The sequence below is a fragment of the Agrilus planipennis genome, unplaced genomic scaffold (assembly GCF_000699045.2).
Source record: "Agrilus planipennis isolate EAB-ADULT unplaced genomic scaffold, Apla_2.0 scaffold135, whole genome shotgun sequence".
NCBI lineage: Eukaryota > Metazoa > Arthropoda > Insecta > Coleoptera > Buprestidae > Agrilus > Agrilus planipennis.
In genome coordinates, this window is record NW_020438876.1 from 238,071 (window position 1) to 251,804 (window position 13,734).

The following is a 13,734-nucleotide window of genomic DNA, read 5'->3' on the forward strand; positions in this document are numbered from 1 at the left end:
CTCTTCATTTCTAACCTTTTCTACCCACGATATCCTCATCATCCGCCTATAACACTACATTTCGAACGCTTCTAACCTTTTCTTTTCCGCCGCTCCCACTGTCCATGTTTCGCACCCGTACAACGCCGTGCTCCAGACATACACCTTTAACAACCTTTTTAGAATTTCTAAATTAACCGTTCGCGAGCATAGAATATAATATAATATTATGTGAAGAATACCTCAAGGTTTAATAGATACGAATCGCAATACACGGCATCCTTACGTAGGTATTACAAATCTTCGATGACTCTTCTTCTTCTTCTTCTACTTCTTCTTTTTCCCTGAGAACGACGAACACAGCGCAGTATTATTCGCGTTTAAAATCGTGACTCTGTGAAATGATTAAAGGTAATTTGTGTGTTCGACGCAAACCGAACGTCATTATTCAACGTCGCGGGGACTCGATAGGTACGGTCCTGCAACAAACCTGTACAGTACAGGATTGCATTGTTGGCATTGTGTCAAGACCATTACTTCCATTTCCGTGATGCACACACATTTATGCACGCGCTCGATCGATACATAGAAAACGGATGCGATGGACAAACCCAAATCTATATGAAAATGTCACCCTGTTCAGAACTAAATGCACCAGCGATCATAGATTAAGAAGAATTTCTGCAAAACCAAGAAAAGCATTACCTAAGTAATAAAATTTAGTCCTTCAAGGATCAATGTTGTTTTCTGGAATTTTCTTAGCGAAAGCTGACGATCAAAGATCAATTGAACATACATGATTTTGTTGATCATCCGATTAAAGGAGAGGAAGAGTCATACTTTACCACAGTATGACTAATTTTTGTCACTAGAGCCTTCTCGAGACAAAATCCTTGATAAATATTATTTTTATTGCTATCTTTAATGCTATAGAACCATAAAAATTGATAAAATTAATAATTGATCGATTGTTATCGGGTACTTTTAAGCAAGTAAATACTAAAATTATTGCGAATAAGTCACTTTTCTTATAACAATTTTCCAAATAAGAGAATGTTCACTAAACGAAACTGGTAAATATTTATTAATTAAAATTTAGATTAATTATACGTCATTATTTGTAGAGTACTAAGAACATAGGCATTTTTAGATCCTGCAAGATGTAGAAAAGCAAACGACTCCTTTGCTATGTTTCGAAAACGGAGGAATAAGGAGAAATAATTCAAAGCTCATACATGGAACCGACGATGGGTAGTACACATCGGCTTTTACTGTTGTCTACATTTCAGTTTTAATCTTTTCAATTTACAGTAATTTTGTTTAAATTATAATATTGTAAACGCAGAAAACGAAAGATTTTAGAAAGTAGTTTGAAATTCCATGCAAATAAACATTATTTATTTGATAAATTTTAATATAGATGTCCACAAGTTATGTGAAGGAAAACTGTCATCAGTTAACTAGGACTAGGTATAAGATAGTGAGACTGCTCGTGAAAATTCAATACAACAATCTAAAAATCTGAACAAAATTTATTATTCATATGTTCGTAAGTCAAACAAAATGAATTTATTGAAATTGTTATCGTTATTACTGCATACTACATGACAGGTACATAAAATCTAAAGCTGACATGCAATTGTTCGAGGTATAGAAATTTGTTTAAGCAACGACAGACGCGTCTGAAAAATATTTCTGTACAATCGACAGAAGCCAAAACATTTAATTCACACATTTCTTTGGAATTTTCTGTATTAAATGTTATATCTATCTAACATATTCACAAAAGTTAACACCGAACAGAGTAAACACAAATGGTCATTTTCAAAAGTTCTTCAAGACTGAAATCTAGTACCATGATAAGGTAATTTTGCATTAATTAACTGTTAATTCTATTGTTTCCATTTCATTACAACGATGGCAGGATTCTAAAATGTTTGATGATATTCTAGGAATCGCTTAAAACTAATGAGTTGCTCAAAATCCATTAGCACCTATTGTTAGCACTATCAACCGAAACGAGTTGGCGAATTACATTCATGTTCGCAACTATACAAGTTTGGAGAACCCTCTTATATTGTATGTACTTGTCACTTGTTTCACGAACCGGTAATGTACTCATCTTGAATTTTAATTGATTAATTATCGAACCTGATTTGTAAACAGAATTCATTTTAAATAACAACACCGCGTACAACATTATTCTAACGGACTTCGGCTGTTTCTTGCATTTGTTAAACGATTGCAACTGTGCTTCTATGATCTATTTACTCTGCTATTAATTATTATTCAAAAATGCAATTACAAAACATTAGAACTGCAGGCACCACTGCTATTGCTAGCTACATATGCTCTAAACTATTCTTAATTAAAATTTAACTAGAAGTATTTGCCCTATAAACTCGTTTATTAATTATGCCAATCCTTAGATTCGCCCCCTATAAACCTATTACATGACCAGAGCAGTAACAGTCCACTTATCTCCTCTATGTGATCATTACAAGTACCCTAGACTAGATAATTTAGCACCATGCACCTAATTAACTAAAAACCCAACTCGATAATCTATCAGAAAAGCATTTTTATTATTTAGTTCGCCCCGGAATCGAACCCCAAGAACGGCAATTACTTAATCAACGAATCAACTCCTTACCGCCTGAGCTACGACAGGGATTTGTAGTTAACTTATTCTACACAGTAATAAAAATGAAACCTAATAAGTAACCAGGCTTTATAAAGTAACGTTTACTCTTTTATTCAACGCTCTATGGATTGATCGATTAATTACAATTCACGTCCACGATCAGCACAATCAATTACCTTGTAATTACAGGAGGTACAGGAAACATTAAATGATTAGACATGCAAAGTTACCACGATTTATATCTACACCGTGTAGAGTCGTTATCTCGTCAATATGTGTGAGTGTCCTTTTATTATATGGTACAGTCTGGGTACCATGGTGTAGGTGACTTACCACCATGAGACCTAACTGAATATAGTTAGTTATAAAGCGCTGCAGAAATGACGATAACATAAATGTAGTAATTGAGTCCCAACTAATAATAATGCTTACCATCTACTTATTAAAGGTAATTGCGAATAAAACATAGGCATTACCTACAGTTGATGTAAAATAAACGCTAGACCGTACCGCAATTACTCATCTAAAAACACGGAAGTTTAAGCATGATGATTCTTTTCCGATATTTTTTATTATTATTGACGATCTTGATGTTGGAAGAAGCATCTGCTAGTAGAAATGGAATTATGAAGAGTACCATAAACGGTTGTTATTTTAAATTATGTAAATTATCAGACCTATAGTACCTATTGTCAAGAATTATTTGCAGTTAAAGACAGATGAAGGTAAACTATGAAGTAGTGTAGTGATTAGCTTCCAGAATTACATAAATGATATTATCTTTATCCATGGTTATTGTTAGTATATTCAGTATGCATTAATTCCTAAAATGATGTGCTTAAAATATTTACTTGAAATGGAAAAATAAAGTCACAAAATCTGTGCTGCTAACTAATAGAAATGGTTTGAAGTGGAAATAGAAAATGGAAATTCTAAAGGAATTACTTTTTAATTTAATGGAAACTTTTCTAGAATTACTGAAACAGAAATTGGGTAAATTTCAAACACATCGTATCTTTCATATTTCAACTTGTAAGTTGTAAATACTTCAGTGGTAATTAATGGAAATATTTGAAGAACTAATGGAAACTATTGATGCAAGGAATTACTTTTTAATTTAATGAAAACTTTTCTAGAATTACTGAAACTGGATAAATCTTTAATACAACGTATATTTCATATGCCAACATATAAGTCGCAAAAACTTCGGTGGTAATTAATGGAATCGCTTGAAGAATTAATGGAGAAAACGGTAATTATGTGGAAATATGCCCGATATCGTTTTAATATCATTAAACCCCTTTAATTTAATGGAAATTTTTCTCGAACTACTGGAACTTCAAAGACATTTGAGTATTGGTTATGTATGATAAAAATTAAATATTTTTATGTACTTATTAATATTATAAATATTGTAGGCGTACACTTTATTACACTTAGGCCTTGTTTAACAACAAACACTGAAGAAGTTAAGGATGATTTCAGTTCATCATTCGCACGCTTGGACAAAAGAATTAAATTTTGCAGTAACCACGTTCATTAGTAAAATAAACACAAAAGGATTTTTGTCCGTCTGGGTCAACCCAACAGGCGTTTTTAGCGTTGCTGTCGGCAACCCAACGACGACGTGTATTGCATTTTGACATTTTTAGATGTGCCGCATCCCGTCGGCGCAATTAACATCGATATTCGCGAGGAAGACAGAATAATAAACGACGAGAAGACAAACGACTGAGTTTAGGTATTTAATACAAATATTCTAGTATTATAAAGGAAAATATTTGCATAATTTAGAGCAAATACAGAATTTTGGAGAACGCAGACTAGAAGTATTTTTATTTATATTGTAAAAGATTGTTAGCTATTTGTATACACCCTGTATCTGTTGTTCATAGCTAGTAAGTGCTTTAATGCAAATTTAAAACGAATTTACGATCTACAGTTGAAAGCGAATGCAATTTGTTTTTCTTCCTGATATATGAAAAAGTGTTTTTGTTTTATTATTATTTCAATTAAGAAGTCTGCATTCTAGCCAATCAGAACTCTGTAACTTGAGCTTTAATCGGCAGTTAGTCAAAAGCGATCCCGTTCCATCACGTGAATCTAATAGGAATCGAAGCCTTTAATCCGTCACGCGTCATTAAACATCATCAACGGCCGCTACTACACGTTAATCGATCATAACAAATCTCCATTTTTCTGATTTTATTAGATCTTTGCGATGCACTTTCTAATGGAACCCATAAAGCCGTGCACATCCGCGATGCATTTCACGCTGCTACTAATTCAGATCAAAATGTATCGATCAAAACAACGATACATTAATACAAACGTTTACTCCTTTCCAAGGATTTCTGGCAGTTGGCGTTCTTCCCTATTCTGCCATCCTGCTACTTTATCTCATAACAAGGAAGAACGGACAGTTTTATTTCCATCAAATCATTTCTATTTGAACCCTTAAAGTCATGTATATTCGCGATAGATTTCATGCTGCCACTGATTCAGATCAAAATGGATTAATCAAAACAACGATAGGTCAGAACAAAATTCTAGTCCTTTCCAAGGATTTCTATCAATTGATGGGAAGTTAACTATCAGAAATTCTTCGTTTCGATCCTGCTTTCCTGTTACTACGTCACCTGAATTGGAAGAATGGGCAGTTTTATTTCCACTAAATCGATCCTAATGGAACCCATTAAGTCATCCATATCAATCTCTGCGACGGATTTCATGTAGAATGTGCTGCTACTGATTCAGATCAAAATGCATCAATCGCAACAACGATAGTTCAGAACAAAATTCTAATCCTTTCCGAGGATTTCTAACAATTGATGGGAAGTCAACTGTTAGAGATTCTTCGTTCTGATCCTGCTTTCCTGTTACTATACCTCCTGAATTGGAAGAATGGGCGGTTTTATTTCCACTAAATCGATCCTAATGGAACCCATTAAGTCATCCTTATCCATCTCTGCGACGGATTTCATGTAGAATGTGCTGCTACTGATTCAGATCAAAATGGATCAATCAAAACAACGATATGTCAGAACAAAATTCTAATCCTTTCCGAGGATTTGTAACAACTGATGGGAAGTCAACTGTCTGTGCATATATATTACAATAAAATGTTTTTCTAAAATCTTGGATAATTTTTAAATTATTTATGAAACAGTTACGTGTGGGAATGCGCTGTAGTCTCATATTAAATGTGCTAGCATAGATGCACAATATGATTCAAAACGTTGATGAATTGTCCTTATTTTGGCCAAATGGACAACAGATAGCAGATGCAATGCAGATGAATAACACATGTTTATGTAGTCGTTTCTGGTAACGTATGCTGTTACATCCATGTAAGTCGGTCAGTACGGATTCCATAGCACACACGATTATTTTTTTACCTAACGCTAGCCTATCAGGAAAGTAAACTTTCTTTTAAATAGAATTAGAGAGATGTAAAATAAATAATTAACTACACACACTACTATTTTTATTTTACATTAATTATCACCTATTTAATATATATCACAATTAAAATAAAATTCTAAAAATGCACCAGTTCTACCATAACTATTAATAAAGTAATTACTGTAAACAATTTATTACAAAAAAGAATCTTGATTCCGCTTCTTGATTCGGGCCTCAATTATGTAGGTTAATAATTATTATTTGATTAATATTATTAACCATATCTAAGTTTACCTAATGAAAACTCGTAGTTCACTTAATAAATACAATGAAAAGTTGAAACACACTTGCAAAAAAAGAAAGAAGAGATAAAGAAAGGTTATTAATAATTCATAAAGCAATGTCTAAAAGCAGCAGATAGAATTGGTCTGTATTCTGTCGAAATTATCTATGACGTGCTGACGAGACCCATGAAGGTCGAAATCGCGACAGAATATGAATTTTTTGTTCTAATTATTTTATTATTACTTCATCACACATAAAACACTGCTTTATTTTTGAAGAAGCCTTAGTTTAGGAACAATTCTAAAGTATTTTAATACATTTTTTGGAAATTAGTATTTAATTTTATTTATCAAGCGAATTGTTTTTTTTTTTATTTGAGAAACAGTCGTACAGAACTTAAATTAGTACTGTTAAATCGTCTCGTACCGAGAAGCAATGTCAGTTATCCATATGGTGCAGTATGAATTCGATAAGTAGTTATTATAATTGCATGATTCAAGCCAGACAGAAGTAATTCTTTACTGCAAACTCCCAACGTCGTTGTTCACAAGCGCCATAAAGCATATGTCAGAACTCCTGAAGTCGGTTTCGTGTCTTAGGCGGCATGGCTTTTACAAAAGTTTTGTACATATGGGCACAATTATTGTACCTTATATGAACACATATGTATAAGATTATTATTGGAAGTAATGTACTTATAAGTAGCTTAATGGCCAATTTAAATAACTACAGAATGGTGAAGCTTGCTTTTTCTTTTAATGTTTGAAACTTTTGAAGGGTCTTCTTTATTTTGGTATGCCACAATGATTTTCATTTGGTATATGGTAATTGTCACCGTAATTCCACGAGAATTAAAAGGTAACGATTATTTATGTTCTTAGATTCTTACTTTCAATGATCGACCACTTTGTCCAGTTGTGTATTTTATAAATTAATAAGTAAACAAAATCAAGAAGATGTAAAGTGTTTTGAACTTAATTTAAAATTACTTCATTATTCATGATCGTTATCAATTAAACATGGTAATTAATATTTGCACTTAAAATGTTAACATATTGGTACTGTAGGTAAACTAGAAAATTGCAATTTGTAATGGTTTTGCAAGTTAAACAAAGTAAGCTGATTGGATGGCCATTACATTACAGTTAATTTAAGGATACGATTTGTCATGTACAACCTCCTACTGGTTCAGCTTAACTGACAACTTCCTCATGTTGTAACTTCCAAGCATTTTCGATGGGGATCAGTACGGTAATATATAATTTAAATTCAAGGGTAATTATTAACCATATTCGTAGCAATTATTACTTCCATCTTTTACTAACAGTTGTTGTCAGGAAAATATTAGGACCAATCAGGGAAAATGGAGAATATCGTAGGAGACACAATCATGAACATACTGAAGATACAGTAACTAGAATAGGGGAAAAGAAGAATGTCATTTTTTGGCCTTCTAGAGAGAATTAATCCCGAAAGGATATCCCATGAAATCTATGTATCAATCAAAAAAGAAATGTGGAAATAAATTCATTTTAATAATTCCCTTTAGTTCTATTTAACCTTTACTTTTACACGTTCCATCAAGTCGTCCCTTATTACTGACGACTACCACTTACATTATTATGTCTTAACCCGATAAAATGCCAAAATATTCCGTATACATTTACACCTGTTTCGAGTTTTATCTGTCAACATACATATTATAGCTGTTTTTGCATTCAATGAGTAGTACCACGAAAGAACAATAACCGCTAAAAACAGTTACACGACAGAGTCTATTCTACTTAAGTACAAACATATTCCAGACACCAGTGTAAATACACATAACTTTTACAAACATGAATATAAACCTTACACAGTCTTTTTTATTGGTCGAGTCGTCAAATAAAGCAATTCAGACTTAAAACGTTTTGTTTCATTGCGATTTTTATTATGCCGTTTCGACGGAATAACAAACAGGACGATTTTCTTTTATTTCTTTTTTTTTTCGTGTTTTACCACAAAAACATATTTGACATTAACGATGAATCGTGTACTTATTGGACAAACAAAGAATTAATCCTGCTTAAATTTTTGTGGTGAAATTACCTGAAAAAGATACCTAATACAGTTGTCTACCCCTCCAAATAGGTAACACATTAGGTACATCACAGCCAATAAACTCAGCAAAACAATTAGAAATAAATTCAAAAAAATAAGGCATATATTGGGATCCGTCAAATAGGAGGAGCCTAAAAACATGGCGCCGATTAGGGAAAATTTATCGTAGTTCCTATAGTCTTACCGTGCAATTTCCAAGTTTCCAAATTACGATAAAATGATAAGTATTGACACAGTATGTGATTGGGCTGACACAAAGCCTCGGAAAGGAAATTTCGTTGAAGGTGAGCGTGTTTTTAATGCCAATCACATTATAAAATTCGAAAATAACAAATCCGGAAACTAGCCTTCAAATTCCGTCAAGTTCACTGCCTACTTTTTACAAACTTCGGATTTAAAAAGTGATTCACGTTATATAATTGGTGAGGTGATTCTGGGTGATTTAAGTAATATCATATCAATGACTTGCACGTGCAAAGCCGATTTAAGAGAACGTTGCAAAAACACATTATTGCAACTTTGTTGTATTGCAGCAGGTAGGTTCTTAACCTCAAAATACTTATATCGTATTATTAGAATTGTGTTAAATCAATTACACAGGAATAAATAATTTCTCGCTTTATAATTTTAGTATGATTTTAGTTTTAAATATTAAGGTTATGGCTGATGGTAAATGAAATATAATCATTGCATTAAAATGACGTGAACAAATTTTTATTCCGGAATTGACTTCTTTGATTTCATCTACTGCATTCACCCAAGCTTCTATTAGTTTACTTTTTTGCTATATAGGACACGCAGATAGACCTTTTAAAAATAGAATAAATGAACACTATATAAATGCACTATTCCAATTATATTCTAATAATTGTTTTTATATGTAACTTCACATATTTTAAGGATAAGCACCTACTTCCTTACTAGTTTAAATTACTGTTTATCCTATTTGAAAAGATGTGCACTATTGTAATGTTAAAGCGTTCTGAAAGCCGTCTGGACCTCTCTAAAACAACTGCGTAACAGTAACTCTAATTAGCCGAGCATTACACTCTCCTTAATGTTAATTACACGGGCATTAATTGACTTTAGGTGTGTATTAATGTACTGCAATAGACTGTGCCTGGTTTCACTTTAATTCACGACTTACGGCCGTGTCCATTCATCGATTTTTAGCGATCCGTTCGTATAAATTAATACCGTACATGTGAATTTTCCTTGTCGGCCAGACAAATTAAGAAAGCAATTAATCAAGTACGACTCGTTTTCTCAAGTAATACACCTTACAACCTGTTGCTCTTCGGATTCGCTACACAAATAAAGACCACTTGGTAATCGTAAATCAACTATGGGAAACACTTAACACAGTGCAATACGTATTCGACGTATTCGATTTCGTTTCACCAAGATCGCAACACTGAAACAATATTTGTACTAGGCAATCGATATCAAAACAATCCACAAAGCAAAGACTAAAAATTAATTTAAGCCAGTAAGACACTTCTAGCACCTGTACAATGGGATATTTACTTAATACTAAAAGTCCTTTTGATCCTTTATCTCGTAAATACTGGTTAAGAAAGTCTTGGAAAAATTTTATGTTTAAGGATACAATAGCATCAAAATACATGCTCAATCCACAGGAGATGGTTTAAAAATCTATAAAAGACATGAGTTGTTGGTTGTTGATCTTCGTTTTGCCTTTGATCTTTTTTCTTTTAAACCAAGTTCTAGACCAACATCGCAGTTGCTCAAAAGCTTTCAGAATTGTAATGGCAGTACGTTTAAGAGACATAAAGTGCACATAAAAGTGGAGTTGTTAGTTGCCATGACACTTCCCCTTTCTAGGGGTCAATAAAAACTTGCCGATCGTACGGCTGCCGCTACTTACTGCAACACAAGGTGGTAGAGCAGAGCGAGAGAGCGCTGCGCTGTGGCCAGAAGTATCCTGAAAGGACATCGAGTCTTTCTTCATGTCCGCGGATTCCGAGAAGAAGCGGATCTTAGTGTGTTCTGCCTTTTTAGAATTAGTTTTACGATCGGTAGCGACAATTCGAAATTGCAGCTCCTAATGAACGATTAACTAGACAATCCAATGCGCAAATATATCTAACACAAAACCGAAACGGAAATGAAATTGCTGTTAGCAAAGAAGTACTAATTACAAGATCTTTTCACCAGGCAAATACAATTGAATCTACCACACCGAAAATTCAATTAGAAGAGTCATTAATTAATTACAAATACCTACAAAAAGTTATGGTAGCAAATGAGTTAGAGTAAATTTATTTTGTTAAATTTAATAGTCACAGAAGAAAAGGTAGGGAGAAAGTGAATATAAAGATAGGAAATAGCTTGCGAATGGTTAATTTAGAAATCCAATAAGTATTGCTAGAGGTGTAGATATGTCTGGAGTACGGCTGTGTATGGGTGCGAAACGTAGGCAGGGGGTGTGACGGAATAGAAAAGGTTAGAAACGTTCGAAATGTGGTATCAGCTTACCCTAGATTGAGGATATAAATGAGAAGGTATTATAAACAGTAGCAGAACAGAGGGCGTTACCGAAGCCAATAAAAATAGACATTAAGGACTACTTAGCGACATATTAAAAGCAGAAACAGGAGTTAAGAGGAGTAGAGGTAGACCTGCGTTAGGCTACTGTACACAAACAGTTAAGGATGTGGGATATTCTAGTTAGAAAGGCCTTAGGACTGACGACCTTATGATGGTGATTATTATCAAGTACCATTTCTAAAAAGCTACCAAGAATTGAATTTTTTGGGTTTTGAGATTGGGATGTCGTTTATTTTCCATTTCAGTGCTTAATTTCGTTGACCTCTATTATGAAAACTGCCTAGATCTAATAGTTTTTGAAGAACTAAAGTAGCTTAAGTTCGTTTTGCATAATAGTCTTGTTGAAGATACGTTCGTCTTCACATCGAAAACGGTGTCGAAGCTGGACACGCCCGTCCATTACACAAAGGATTTTTCTAACAGTGCCATCAACGATCACCGCATACGGTGAAGTACCTGTTGATGCCACTACTTCTGCACACGATTAGCCTCCACGGAATGGTTCCAAGAATATCTAATTCACTACATGCTGCTATAAATTTGCTTCCGTGAACCTATACTACACAGCGCTTTCCATCGACTGGAATAGCAATCATATACACACGCATACGCGCAAATTACACGTGGGTTAATATAGTAACATTTTCCGAATTTTTATACTTATGTAAATACCTTTCACGTTCATGGGCAGAAGCTGGTTTTTTACTAGGAAATACTATTATTTCAAACAAACGTTAGAAAAATTTTGGGCGAATGAGAAAGCTAAAAACAACAGAACGAGTTTAAAAATAAACATAAATTCATGCTTTATTAGATTCCCATCAATAGGATGCATGACATCAGTAATTTGAAGATTAAAATCAGGATTTTATATTTTCGGGTTCGTCGCTTAACGCACAATTGATGTCTCCGGCAGATATACCAATTTTAACAACAATTTTGCTTTAAAAATGATATTTCTGATTATGATTTCAAATTTTTGGGTTCGTCGCTTAACGCACTGTTGGTGTCTCCGACAGATATACCAATTTTAACGACAATTTTGCCTTAAAAATGGGCATATCTGATTATGATTTCAAATTATTATTAATTATTTTTCATTAATAGAAAACATTTTACCATAATTTGGAAGACAATATAATCGGAACCATAAAAAAGTTAAATTACAAACTCGTAAGGGTAATTATCTTTTTTTTTGTGTGGCAATCTTCTCAGGGTTCATTTACCAGTGCAAATTTTAGATAATATTGCATGATCATGTATGCATTTATATATATATATATATGTGTGTATATGTATATATGAATGAATGTATGTACATCTAATACACTCGTACATGAAGAGGTCTACGCATCATTGCCTTTAATTTAATGATAAACGTGTATCAGTAGTCACGGTAATGGAAACCCGGAGTCGTATACAACGTCTTTGTATTCGATATTACTTCTCTAAACGTATGCATTTATCATATGTCGTTAAATATTTTGATATCACCGACAATTACGCGAAATCCTCTTGGTATTCGTGCGCAAAAAAGGAAGAACGATTGTAGGATTTATTGCTCGTCAAGCAGGATTACGGAGTGTTATGAGTTGGAATCTCTTAATTAATGGTTCTACAATAATGGTTAATTATTAAAACGAAACAAAAAAGAGATAGACACGTACAGACTGAGAATCTCGATTTCCTTATTGCCTGGTTGATAAATGTCCGTCCTGTTCGGTAATGTTTAGAACCATGCGTCAATCCTATTTCCAGATGAATATGTTAAAAGTTTAGCTGAATTTATGGTAATGTAATAATAATGCATATCAATTATGCCAGACCAGCTAAAGTTTCTGTTATAGAAACGAATGTGTATTAGCAATTGATATTTCGCTTACGAACAATATCAAGATTACAGTGTTAACACCAATACTGCAGAGGATTCGTAAATATGAAACTGAATGTGGACTACAGCGGCCTCATTGTACTGATTTGTCTAATATTACTACAACAAATCCTTGTATGATATCCTTCGAATTAAGAGTATGAATCTTCATACTTCATACATCAACTCCAAGGATATTAGAATCCTGAAAATCTGTTGAGATTGAACCTGCTTACAGTAGGTTGGTTTCCGAGCTAGCTACCACATTTTGTTTATTTACTTCTTTCGTTAATGGATCTAGCCCTAAAACCAACTTACTATCGGCATGAAAGACTAATAATGACTAAATCAACTGAATCTGTTTGATTGAAATCTCAAAAATCTATCTAACTAAGTAAGCCTCAACGGTCCGTTTAGATTGGTAAATGTCAGGCTTGAATGTATTTAGAACGGTAGTCCATCATGATCCACGTTGATCAAAATAAACAAAGAATGTGAAGCATCTATCCAAGGTGGTCCTTCCTTCATAATGAACGTTACCCAAAATAGACAAAGAAAGTACAGCTTCTGTCCAAGTCGGTCCTTCCTTCATAATCCATGTTGACTAAAGTAGACAAAGAATGTGTAGCTTCTGTCCATGGTGGTCCTTCCTTCACAATCCACGCTGACCATACACAAAATGAGTAGCTTCTATCCAACGTCCTTCATAATCAACGTTGACCCGAGTAGACAAAGAATGAGTAGCTTCTGTCCAAGGTAGTCCTTCCTTCACAATCCACGCTGACCATAAACAAAATGAGAAGCTTCTATCCAACGTCCTTCATAATCAACGTTGACCCGAGTAGACAAAGAATGAGTAGCTTCTGTCCAAGGTTGTCCT

At 33.7% G+C, this 13,734-nt stretch overlaps 1 protein-coding gene across 1 annotated transcript in view; it reads right to left on the reverse strand.

Annotated features, from left to right (window-relative positions):
- Nucleotides 1-13,734, reverse strand: part of LOC108738619 (acid sphingomyelinase-like phosphodiesterase 3b) — a 231,299-nt gene that overhangs the window by 157,366 nt on the left and 60,199 nt on the right. The gene's annotated exons all lie outside the window — the stretch shown is intronic.